The sequence below is a fragment of the Phoca vitulina genome, unplaced genomic scaffold (genome assembly GCF_004348235.1).
Source record: "Phoca vitulina isolate PV1807 unplaced genomic scaffold, GSC_HSeal_1.0 scaffold1, whole genome shotgun sequence".
Lineage (NCBI taxonomy): Eukaryota > Metazoa > Chordata > Mammalia > Carnivora > Phocidae > Phoca > Phoca vitulina.
This window is the reverse complement of record NW_022589704.1, coordinates 12,920,678-12,934,107: the sequence shown is the minus strand read 5'-3', so window position 1 is coordinate 12,934,107 and position 13,430 is coordinate 12,920,678. Positions and strand designations below refer to the sequence as shown.

At 39.3% G+C, this 13,430-nt stretch overlaps 1 long non-coding RNA gene across 1 annotated transcript; it reads left to right on the top strand.

Annotated features, from left to right (window-relative positions):
* The first annotated feature begins 2,654 nt into the window (after positions 1 to 2,654).
* LOC116647049 lies at positions 2,655 to 11,201 on the top strand. Its single transcript, XR_004302283.1, has 3 exons — positions 2,655 to 2,707; positions 9,489 to 9,528; positions 11,159 to 11,201. It is a non-coding gene; the product is annotated as an uncharacterized LOC116647049 (long non-coding RNA).
* Positions 11,202 to 13,430: the final 2,229 nt, after the last annotated feature.

The window sequence follows — 13,430 nt, the reverse complement described above, 5'->3', positions numbered from 1 at the left end:
ATATATATATATATATATATATATATATATATATATATATATATATATAATTTATCCAAAATGTTTTCCATTATTGTAATTCAAAGTTGTCTTACTTTTGTAAAATGTAGTGCTTTAAATTAAAACATGCAAAGACTAAAATGAAATAAGACATGCAAAGACACACAAGTATTTAGGTTTAGCTAAAGACAAAGTTCTTGACACCTAGATTAGGAAGAAACTTTCTTCCAGTTACCCTTGCCTATGTCTACAGACCATAAAGTATGTACAAGTGTTCTTAACATCAGTACCAGAATATTTGTGTATGCTTACCTGCCTGCTTATCTTTCTCCTATAAATATTTGTTGACAGGCCATCCCAGGCTGGACAATTTGCTAAAAGCTGATGATATAAAGGTGAGTAAAGTAAGGCTTCTGTTAGAGCACATGCAAAAGTATGCACGTGTCTTAGTTCAGGCTGCTTATGAAGAACAGAATGTATTTCTCACAGTTCTCAGGGAAGCCAAGATCAAGGCACTGGTCAGTTCAGTGTCTGGTAAGGTCTCGCTTCCTGGTTCGTAGACAACTTCTTCTCACTGTGTCCTTACACAGAGGTGGGGGTGAAAGAACGCTCTGGGTCTGTTTCATAAGAGCAGAGTCCTCGTGACCTAATCATCTCCTAAATGCCCCTCCTCCAAATACCATCATATTGGGAATTAGGTCACCACATATGAATTTTAGAGCGGATACATACCTTCAGTCTATAGCAACATGTAAGCAAAAAGTTTCCAATATAGGTTATGTTATAGAGAATTTTAATCAAAGTGCTGCTGAGGACTAATAGAATAATTTTAGAGGTAAGAATCAGAATGACTTCACAGAGGAGGCATAATTTAAGCAGGGCATTGAAGAAAGATTAGACAAAAGGAAGAGAATCCCTGTAAATATTAAGAGCATGTGCTAATTCTAAATTCAGAACAATAATCCAAGTAAAATTTTAATGGGCATTAGAATCAACTATGAGATTCTTTCAAATGACATTTCATCCTCTTCCTCTTCACTCCAAGATTATTTTAGGCTGACAGTCCCTGTTCAAGAGTTACTGCAGAGAGCAATGCAAGAGTATTATGACCTTCAGGGGCATGGGAGACAGAAGAATTTAGAACCACTGGTTAGTACAAAATTACCATTGATATGTGAATGAACTACTTAAACCTTAAGAGTCAACTAGTTCAGCAGGAAGATTCTATATGCAATGGCTAATGAATGGCAAGAAAATGTACCTGCCCTAGAAATGAAGATAGCCACACAAGATTTCTCTAAGGGGCCCCTGGGTGGTTCAGTTCGATAAGCATCTGACTCTTGGTTTTGGCTCAGGTCATGATCTCAGGGTCTTAAGATTAAGACCTGCATTGGGCTCTGCCCTCAGTGGGGAGTCTGCCTGAGATTCTCTCCCTCTGTTCTTCCCCCCTTCATGCTCTCTCTCTCAAATAAATAAACAAATCTTTAAAAAAAAAATAAGTAACAGGTTGAGGTAAAGATAAGCCTGATACAGTGGTCTTAATGCTACCACTAAAAGTCTCTGGACCTTCATATCTTCGTCTTTAAATCTAGTTATTAACCATTGAACTAGATGGTTTTTAAAACACTCAATTATTCATGGTTTAATTCAGACAATAAATATTTCTCTAATACCTTCTGTGTGTTAAGCACTGCTGTATGGGGACCATAAACAAAACATTTTCTGGGAGAATCTTGCTTCAAACACTGTGCTCAGTTATGAGATGAAAGGTACTAAGACGTGGGTGCTCTTCATTGGACCTCAACTCTCAGAAAGGCTATTCTTCTCAGTAAGGCTATTTTTCTTTTCTGAGTAAGCTTTGAGAATTACATTTTCTCTATGCTGAAAGCTCTGTCTAGGCAGATTTACAATAATTGCCCTTTGGTGCTTTGGGGGAACTCTTACTCTCAGAGAGCCTTAATGGATACAAGAGGGTTTATTACTCAATTCTTGAGGGCACAGTGGTCAATTCCTTGAATTAATTTTTAGTGTAGTGCAGACAGTTAAAAAGCAAAATTCCCTTTTGGGAATTAGAATGAGGAATTTTTGGACAAATAGTAAACCTTCAGGGAATCAAGGAGAATATATTATCATAGAAGCCTATGGAATTCTAAAGATAAGGTAGAAGATTATGCATTAGGATTTTTCAGGGACTAGGTAGACATTTTCTTTTTTTTTTTTTTATTATGTTATGTTAATCACCATACATTACATCATTAGTTTTTGATGTAGTGTTCCATGATTCATTATTTGCATATAACACCCAGTGCTCCATGCAGAATGTGCCCTCTTTAATACCCATCACCAGGCTATCCCATCCTCCCACCCCCCTCCCATCTAGAACCCTCAGTTTGTTTTTCAGAGTCCACAGTCTCTCATGGTTCATCTCTCCCTCCGATTTCCCCCCCCTTCATTCTTCCCCTCCTGCTATCTTCTTCTTCTTTTTTTTTAAACATATAATGTATTATTTGTTTCAGAGGTACAGATCTGTGATTCAACAGTCTTGCACAATTCACAGCGCTCACCATAGCACATACCCTTCCCAATAGACATTTTCTTGATTCAGTAAATAAATGTTTAGTTTCTTCCTTCCAGGGTCAACTACCCACAGTGACATTTTGGATGATCATGGAATGACATGAAGGGATTTGTGTGCCATGAAATAAAGGTTAAGTACATTTCTAAAAAAACAAACTAATAAAAGACACATTATAGAAGTCTTCATCCAGTAATGGAACTTGCAATAAATAGTCTTCATGTTTTAGTTATGATTTGTTTTATTCTTTAGCCACAAGATCTCAAGAAGCATTAACTTAGTTAATCACAACTAGTGTTACAAGAGGGTCAAACAAAACATAATTGAGAATAGAAGATGAAAAGTGGTTTTTGCTTAAAGGAAAGTTCATTTCATGGTTAGGGCCCACAAAGATATTTTCTATTTTTACTTTCATTAAAAAATGCTTCATTTTTAAGAGAGGTTTTGTTCAACCACAGAACATGAGGTTCTTTGATAGTATTTTTTCGACTTTGCTTCTCCCACATCCCATGCCATTGCTTTTTCTCCTACCACTTGAAATCTTTGCAGAGTTCTGCCTTTCACTCCAGTTTCTTGATTGAGGGTACTCACCATTTTCAAGTCTTACTTTTGTTCCATAATTTCTGCCCCCGTTTAGTCTTTGTTCCTATGGCTTCAACTCTCACTTCTAGGCTGACACTGCATCTTGGGCTACAAATTCAACTCCCTTAGAGAATGTTCTCCTCTTGTTTTTTTCTACCCTTGGGACTCCCTGTCACCGAGAAGAGGTCATCTCAAATCTGTCTCTGTGATGAAGCTCTCGCTCACCCTCTCAAGGCCAACTAATGACTTCTTTATCTGTGCTGTCTTGGTCCTTTCCACAAAGCTTCACCAATGTATCACAATTCAGGGGACATCTATCTCTTTCCTCCCCCAGATTATGAGGACAGCATTCATCTGTTATTGAGTGTGCTGTGCATAGTAGACAGAAATAAAGGATTGTACTATAAAGATTAAATTAAGAGACCCAGTTTGGACAAAATGGGGGTATTGGAAAAGGCAAGCCTCTAATTCTACTAAAAAGCACATGAAAATGTTGGAAAAAAGACAAGAAAAATGGCTTTGGTGACTCCAAATGCACATGAATGGAGAAGATAGTATAATTTCATGAGTTGGTAGATACTGAGGTGATATATCCAGGGATTGAAATGTTAGAGTCTCTTACTGCTGGGACCTGAAATTTTAACCCATATGAAAGGAGAAGAGATATAATCTTGAGCTTGAGGAAGGTGAGGAACTAGAACTGGGAGCTCTTCTTGAAATAGAATCTCAGAAGGATGGCTCCTACTGAGCAGCTAAGCCTGCACCATGAGTTGCCATGGAGATAAAATTTACATTAAGGGCCTTAGGAATTGTCAAGTATGTTTTGGATTGCTGAAATCCATGGATATTCCTCAGAAACAAACAAAATACCATTTGTTAGAGATAATTGCACAATCCTGATTGTGTGGGACTGCCATGGATAAATCAGTTACTCCTAAAATAACTTCACTAACACAAAAGATGAGGCAATTATCCACCATGAACAAAAGCTAGCAGACAAAACATATAGAAGGACTACAAAGTGTAAAGATAATAAAATCACATGAAAGATTTATAAAATAAAGTGTTTACAGTTATTAAAGATGTAAATAAGGAATAGAAAATATTAAAACTTGAACAAAATGGGGCACCTTGCTGGCTCAGTCAGAAGAGCATGTGGGTCCTGATCTTGGTGTTGTGACTTCGAGTCCCACGTTGGGTGTAGAGATTACTTAAAAATGAAATCTTAAAAAAAAAAAAAAGAAAAGAAAAAAGAGCCAAATAGACCTTAAGCAAATGAAAAAGGAAGTAATTAAATCAAAATTTCAGAGAACAAGTTTGACAGGTCAAGACTTGGCTGATGTATCTGTGACCTTGAAATGGGAAGGACGTCAGAGAAAAAGACAATTAAAAAGACTTGAATTTTTTCCACAGGAAGAGAGAACATGAAGGGAAAGCTAAATTTAGAAATATATGGAACAAGAATGTTTATAATCAATGAAAGACTTGTTTACTTAGAATGCAGAAGCATAGCAAGTCTTGAGTATAGTAAAATAAGGCCATGGCGTAGTGTCACAGAATAACCCTAAATCCAAAGGAAAATCATCCTTAAAATTACCAAAGAAATAGACTGACTTAGATGTAAAAAACTGACCACTAGATGGACAATAATTTTCATCACCTTAGGTGGAACCAGAAAGTAATTCAACTATAAAATTAAAAGCAAAAGCAGTAGGAAAAGGCAAACTACACCATGCATATCCTAACCGAAAGCAAATTGTCACGGCGATATTGCTATCAGAAAGAATATCTTTCGGGGTGCCTGGGCCCAGTCAGTTAAGCGTCTGCCTTCAGCTCAGGTCATGGTCTTGGGGTCCTGGGATCAAGCCCCACATTGACTCCCCACTCAGCAGGGAATCTGCTTGTCCCTTTCTCTCTGCCCCCTCAACTTGTGCTCTCTCTCTCTCTCTCAAATAAACAAATAAAATCTTGGGCGCCTGGGTGGCTCAGTTGGTTAAGCGACTGCCTTCGGCTCAGGTCATGATCCTGGAGTCCCGGGATCGAGTCCCACATCGGGCTCCCTGCTCAGCAGGGGGTCTGCTTCTCCCTCTGCCCTCTGCCCTCTTCCCTCTCGTGCTCTCTGTCTCTCATTCTCTCTCTCTCAAATAAATAAATAAAATCTTTAAAAAAAAAAAAACAAAAAAAACCAAATAAAATCTTAAAAAAAAAAAAAGAGCATCCTTCAAGGCCAAAAACCCTAAGGGGACAAAGAAGTTCAATATATAAAATAAAAGGAACAATTTATTAGGAAATTATAGCAATCCTAAACTCTATTCTTCCAACAATAGAGAGAAAAGTATATAAAACAATAATTAACTGGAAGATGAAATTGGCAAATTCATAACTGTATTAGATAATATTAGAGGATTTAAAAATATTTATTTCAGAAGCTGACAGAACTATTAGACAAAGAATTAAGGAAGATAAAGAAAATTTGAACAAAAAGCTTAATAAGCTGGACCTAGTACACACACACACACACACACACACACACACAACAATAAACTCAGAAAATTCGGTAAAATTAGGTAATACATATTATTTTCAAAGAAACATGGCACATTTCTAAAAATTAATTATATTATTCTATACTTCAAAAGAAGTACTAAATATGATGACCACAACCGCTGTAAAAAAAGAATGTAACAACATTCGGGGTGCCTGGGTGGCTCAGTCGTTAAGCGTCTGCCTTCGGCTCAGGTCATGATCCCAGGGTCCTGGGATCGAGCCCCACATCGGGCTCCCTGCTCCATGGGAAGCCTGCTTCTCCCTCTCCCACTCCCCCCTGCTTGTGTTCCCTCTCTCACTGTGTCTCTCTCTGTCAAATAAATAAAATCTTAAAAAAAAAAAGTAACAACATTAGACATCAGTAAGAAAATAACCCCAAAATACATTCTGAAATTAAAAAAAACCTTTTAAGCAATCTAAAATAACTAATGTGAATCAGAAATCATAATAATTATAAAGTAATAAGAGCTGAGTGACATTGAACTACTTTTTCAGAAGGTAAGACAGAGCAGAGAGCAGTGCTTACAGGGAAATAATACCAATTAAATCTATATGATTGAAAAAAAGATTGAAAATTACCTTTAAGAAGATAGAAAAAGAACACAGGCTAAACCCAAAGAAAGTGAGAGAAAAGAAAGAATGGAAAAAAATACGTCAACAATGGAATATTAAACAAAGAAACCCGATAGATATTAGAGATTAATCAAATAGGCAGTCCTTTGCCCATATTGGTTCAGTACCATAAAGAAGGCACAGAAATAAGTGGGAATAATGATATATAGATACAGAATACTATGGACTTGTACAATAAACTTGAAACCTTAGATGATATGGAGAAGTATGAAAGAAAAATATTTTACTATAAGTAACTAAAAAATTATATAGAAAACCTTAAAGAACCCATTCTTTTAGCCTACATAAACAAAAATACCACAGGCTGGGTGTTTTTTAAGATTTTATTTATTTATATGAGAGAGAGTGCGTGAGCAGAGGGAGAGGGAGACAAGCAGACTCCCTGCTGAGTGCGAAGCCTGACACAGGACTCAGTCTCACGCCCCTGAGATCATGACCTGAACTGATATCCAGAGTCAGAGTCTCTACCAGGGCGCCCCAGACTGGGTGGTTTTTAAACAACATAGATTTATTTCGGACAGTGCTGGAAGCTGGGAAATCCAAGATCAAGACATCAGCAGATTCGATGTCTGAGGAGGGTCCCCTTTCTTGTTCGTAGAAGCCTGTCTTCTGACTGTGTCCTCCTCATATAGGCCTCTTTTATGAGGCACTAATGTCATTCCTGAGGGCTCCACCTTCACCTAAGCACCAGCCAAATGTTCCACCTCTAAATGCCATCATCCTGGAGAATAGGTTTTGACTCATGAATTTTGTGGGAACACAAACCTTCAGTGTATAACACCCATCAACAATGTTTCCGTTGGAAACAAAATGTGATTCACACCCCACACGGACATGTAAATTCAAGAAGGGTTAATTAATGGCTTAAGTATGAAAAGCAGAATTTTTAAGTGATAGAAGAAAATAGAGATTATTTTTTTTAAGATAACGATTGTTGAAGTAATTAAACAAGGCCATTAGACTGAGGGGCTCTAAATCCTTTGGGAGCCAACACAGGCAGACCAAAACTGAGGCCAGACTCAACACACTTGAATCTGAGAAAAGGAAACCTAAGAACCACTAATCACAACCACCAACTAGTTTTTCCCAAATAAGGCAACTGTTTAAGCTTTAGTCAATCAAATGATTTCCTGTTTTGCTTTCATGTCTTCTCTATGAAAACCTTTCCAAAGCTCCTCTTGGTGGATCACTTCTAACCACCTTTGGTTGGCCCTGCCCCGTTCAAATTGATGTATACTCAAAGAAACTCGTGAAAATTGTAATGTGCCTCACTTTACCTTTCAACACAATGTAGAAAATGATTTACTAAGTAAGACAACAAATGTATAACTAATACAGAAAAAAATGTCTGCATGATTTATATGTGTTCTGACAGTACTTACGAAATATTTTTATTAACCTAGAGGGCAGTATTGAGGACTAACCGGAGAAGGGGTTGCTTAAAATAATTTGGCAAGCTTAACTTCTGCTGATCATGGGCCCCAGGGTTGTTTTTTGTAGAGTAGATTCCAAAATAGCACTGTTTCTCAAGGGCTGAGAGTTTAAGCCACAATCTTAACTTGGAGTGGAGTTTACTCCATGCTCCTTTTGGGAATGGGGGTGAGTGAGCACTTTCTGTGGTCCCTAGATTTTGGGTGAGTGCAGCTCCCAGCATTTAATAAACAGGCACCAGGAGTGCTAAGGGCAAGGCACGGGACAGTGCAGAACAAAGGAGTGTTTTGTACAGCTAAGTGACAGCTCCAGCTTTAATACAAATCCTTCCTTTGAAAGAGCTTGCCATCCCTGAGCATCTTCTCATACAGAAATGTGGGACCACTACCCGTAACAGAGTGCCTGGGTGTTCAGCCTGAAATCCCAGGCTGGGAGAAGGCAAACGAGGGCAGGGGATCAGGAGCTCTGGCAGAGGCACATGGGTGGAGAGCTCTGTAACTGAACAGATTGAGAAAAGGTCATGAGGCTTGTGGGGTGCTCAGCATTTAAGTCTGCTAATGCTGGATTTCAATAAGAATACCTTTTCAGGGGCACCTGGGTGGTTCAGTGGGTATAAGCATCTGCCTTCAGCTCAGGTCACAATCTCAGCGTCCTGGGATTGAGCCCGGTGGAGGGCTCCCTGCTCAGTGGGGAGCCTCCTCCTCCTCCCTGCTCATGCCCTCTCTCTCTCTCTCACTCTCTCTCTCAAATAAATAAATAAATAAATAATTAAAAAAAAAATATCCTTTCAAGGAGGCTGTTAATATAGATGTGGCGTTAGAAATGTCAACGTTGCAACAATAGACAAGCGGAGGGGAAGGGTAGTGTTTGTGTGCCAGACCTCTTGTTAGAAGCTTGTCTCATCACCATCCCAGGAAGTAAATGTGAGAATGAGGCCAAGAGACGCCAACACCAGGGTTCCCTGGAGCCTTTCTGACCGCAAAACTCATGTTCTTTATTTTCCAAGATCGTTGAAATAGGTGTGATTATGCTCATTTATCCATTGAAGAAGTTAACAGGCAGGGAGCTTAGGTAACGATAGTGAGTGCTTGAATTTCAACCTGGAGTTTTCTTTCTATATTCCAGTATTCCAAAAACTGGGCTTTACTGTATTCCCTTTTACTTCAGTCTGTGCTATGTGTGTGTGTGTGTGTGAGAGAGACAGAGCAGGGAGAGAAGAAAAAAAGGGAACATTTGCATCTTGGCATCTTTTGGGTTTAGAATTTTTTATAACTTTTTTTTTTTTTTAGTTGGAAGAGTTACTAGAATATTATTCTGCTTTTCCTACACATTAAGTTTTAACTGAAGTGAAAACGAGTAAAAGCTATCCATCCATTAGAATGTCAGAAAAACAAGTTGCCTTTTCTTCAGCTGATTGCCTTATGAACCAAGGTAAGGGCTGTAGACTCACCGCCAACCACTCTTTCCAACCCAAGTGCAAAAGTACGTGAAGGAATCAGGGACACAGCACTAGGTCTAATCGTTTGGTCTCTAAACCCAGAGTTCAGATGATCAGCTCTTGTCATTTTCATTTTACCGTAGAGTGAAGGCCTACAGCGTCTCCGTACATCAAACGCTCATCTTTCTTCTTCCCAGTTTTTATTTGTTTTAATTTGAAAAGTCTGCAACTGTGGTTCAGGGTGATTTCTCTGCTAAAACTATTTTCTTTGGATTCCAACAGAGTGACCCCGAAGACATTTGGATCCTTCCCTGAATGCGAAGTTAGTAAATGGCATCCTGTCAATATGAGAGTCTTTTCAACAATAGATCAGATAATTTGGCTGTTTCCTGTGAGCTAATCCTTGCCTATAATGAGATAATACTTTTAGAATAACATGGATTTCTCCAGGTTTGTGGTGTAGCTGAAAATCACGTTCCCGTAATTTTATATTTTGACTGGCTGGCTTCATGGTGAAGTCAGGTTAAAAAAACGATGGAAAACTGTGGGTGGTTTCTCTCTAACACATTCTTAGAATGGGAGAAACTGTTCAATTCCTCCCATGACAGTGACATGTTTCTTTTCATGTGGTGATTTCTTCCTATTATAAATCCAGAGTTTGATTTGAGGGCCTTTGCACATTGTTTTTTTCTGGGTTAAAATCTTTGTGTTCTGAAATATGTGTATTTAGGAGAAAGAGAGTAAATTGCATAAGTATAGTAAGGATTTTTTTTTTTAATTGTAAATTTCCTAAATGATTTCAAGGTCACTATTTCTTATTCATTGGATGTAATGAAAATGTTGCTGACAATCACTCATCCCTTGGTCTCCTACTACTGGATGCCATAAGAGCTAGTCCTGATACTCAAAGGTCCTATTTATCTATCTCCCAAACGGTCGGCTTCTGATGAAATTCACGACAATGTATATAACAAACTTAAACTTCCTAAGCTTTAGATTTCTTTAATCAATATTTAATTTCCTTTTGCTTCATGTTTTATTTATGAAACACTTGCAAGAATTAGTATGGGTTATTGTTTTCTACTTCATGATCTTATAAGGTATTTCTTCCTGCAGATTTTGCTGTGCAAATTAGAATTGTCAGACATAGAAGTATTCAGAAAAATGGGTTAAAATGGGTTAGAATTAAAACTCTACACCTTTAAGTTAACTGACATTGGATATTTATGATACCTAAAGTAACAATTTGTCTTTTCCTGTAACTACAACCAGAAAAGTGTCGGAACTTATCGTTAAACGGGTGCCCAGAAGGCTCATCCCCTGTGATGGAAACTGTTCCGTGCCTTCTAGCGTCTAGGCCTATTTTACTTCCTCCGTAACAGAGTCCTGACATTGGTTGAACCATCATTGCCTGAAATGAAAATCCACATAGCTCAGCATTCCATACATGCTAGATGTGGCATGTGACCAATTTACAGCCATAAGATAGAGGGGTGATATTTTGGGGGCATTTTTTAAACGGAGGAACAATCCCCTTCTTTGCTCCTTTTTCCGTCCTATGGTTTGGAATGCAAGTGTGATAGCGGGAGCTCTGACAGGCATTTTGGACCATGAAGCAAAAACAAGTTGGTTGTCCATGGTGTTGAAAGATATTCAGGCTACACTAACATCAGGTAATTCACCTCTGGATTTCTTTTAGAAGAGAGGGAAATAAAGTTCCTCTTATTTAAGACAGTCATTTCATTTTTTAAAGTTGTATGAACACAAGCCTAATCCTAACTGAAAAAAATAATCTCTATAATAAGTAATGTTAGTTATAATAACGGTTATAATACCTAACATTTATTCAGTTTTTACTATGCCAGACAATATGCTAAATATTTTACATTAATTAATTTGATCTTCACAACAACCTTAGAAGATAGGTAATATTATTATTTCCTTTTTAATAGATGAGAAACTGAAGGTCAGAAGATTAGAGTAGCAGGCAGAGAATCCAGGCTCCAAAGTAGGTAATCTGACTCTTGAGCATTGGTTCCCACCACTGGACCATGCACTCCCCTCGAAAAATCAATGCTGGTCACTTGGTAGCACGTGGCACACTTCCCACACACATCACATCATCCATGGTCTCCTGCCATCCTCACCACACCTGTGACACTTAGATGTATATGCAGACCAGAGAAAATAAACATTTGTTGATTAACTACTGCGTCCCAGTACTGTGGTAGATGTATGCTATATAATCTCATTTAATTCTAACCATTGTTCTGTGGGGAAACATAATGAAGCATAAGAGTTAAGAGTATAATTTTTGGAGACATACTGACTAACCTCAGGACTCCTACTTACTAGGTTTGTGACATTTTTCAAATTAGATAATTTATGTGCCTCAGGTTCCTCTCCTGTGTAAAGGGAGAGGATAATAGTGCAACAGAAGATTTTTAGGAATTAAATTAATTCCTGAAAAATGCTTAGAAAAGAGCCTGACACCTAGTAATGACTCATGCAATTGAGCTATTAATACCCTTCTTCTATTACAGATGAGGGACCTGCGGCCCAGAGAAGATGATGAACCGGCTCTTGTGGACAGTTCTCCCAGAAACAGACTCTGAGACAGAGGTTGGTTGCAGAAAGTATATTGGAGAGTTTTTTCAGCAGTAACACCTGGGGACAGGGGAGAGTGAGGATGGCAGGTATGGGGGGGATGTTAATCTGTGATGCAAACAGTTCTACCATTATCCTCTGCTGATGTCACAGGGAACTCTGGGCAGGGCTGGACCTTTAGAGCTGTCTCCATCTGAGATGGATCTAGGCTTTGTACCTGCCCTTTGACTAGTCCAGATGGGAAGGACTCCAGTAACCCGGCATCACACAGGACGAGACATCGCCCTCTGCTGGAGAGTGATTTCCAGGGAGCCCTCATCAGACAGCCTCCAGGAGCCCACATCAGTCATGCATCATTCCTGGGGGTTCCATGTGGACAGCACAAAACTGTGCTCGGTGCACCAGCACGAGGTCCCAAAGTCATAAGGGATAGAGCTGTGTGCAAAGCCACATCCTTACGGCCTGCCTGCTGCCTCTTTGTGCTGTTACAATCCCTGTCCTACAACTTACGAAAGAACAACGTACGTTAGGGAGGAATCACAGAATAACACTGGAGGGAACCCACGTGAAACAGCCCCCTAGAATGTAACTAACTAGCAGAAAAAAATTGATAGAACTTAGGTCATCACTGGCACTATTTGACTTCTTTCTCATTTTTTCTGGATGGAGCTTCAATCTTAGACTGTGTTCCCTAGAGATGCCAAGGAATAAAGGAAGAACTGTAAGCTACCAAAATGAATGGGAAAATTAATTAATTAATTGTGTAACTCCTGGCAGATGTTTCACATTTTATTCTTTTCCAAGCCAACTCTTCATTATCTGTCCCTTAAGTTGAGTCTAAGGCAAATAAACCATTAGTGTTTGCATATAGTATTGCCTAAGATTTCACCACGTCAGCTGTGGAGGCGGTGTCTGGGGACGAGAAGCCTGCTGCGTGTGCCCCCACACTTCTTCTGTCATTCCTACAGTACCACTGTGCCCTTCTGCACAGGCTCTAGGGGATCAACATCTTCTGAGAGCATCCCTGCATAAGAGAGTTGTGTCTGGGACGCCTGGGTGGCTCAGTCGTTTAAGCATCTGCCTTTAGCTCAGGTCGTGATCCCAGGGTCCTGGGGTCGAGTCCAACATTGCCCTCCCTGCTCCACAGGGAGGTTGCTTCTCCCTCTGCCTCTCTCTCTCTCTCATTCTCTCTTTCTCTTGAATAAATAAATAAAATCTTAAAAAAAAAAAAAGAGTCATGTTTGGAGATTGACACTGTACATGCCAGGATTAGGTAAAGAATCTTGCTAATTTTGTTTCACCAAGCTTTTCTGGGACTTGCCTTACCATTTCATCCTTTCTTAGATCAGCGTCCTAAAGAATGCATGCAGGGAAAGGCTACTCTCTGCTCACCTTCTATGTGTGGCCTTCTCCATTCCTGTTTCATTTTGTCTTAGTGTCTCTTAGCAGGGGCAGGGGTGGTGACGGGTTCCATCTCTGTGTCCAGGCCCATCTGGTTTCCACATCCATCACTACAGGTTCAGAAAAGCCCCAGCAGCTGTAGCTGTGAAAGCCTAGACTCATATAGATGATCAATCCTCCTCATGATCTGATGGACGGTGACCAGGTCTGTCCCGT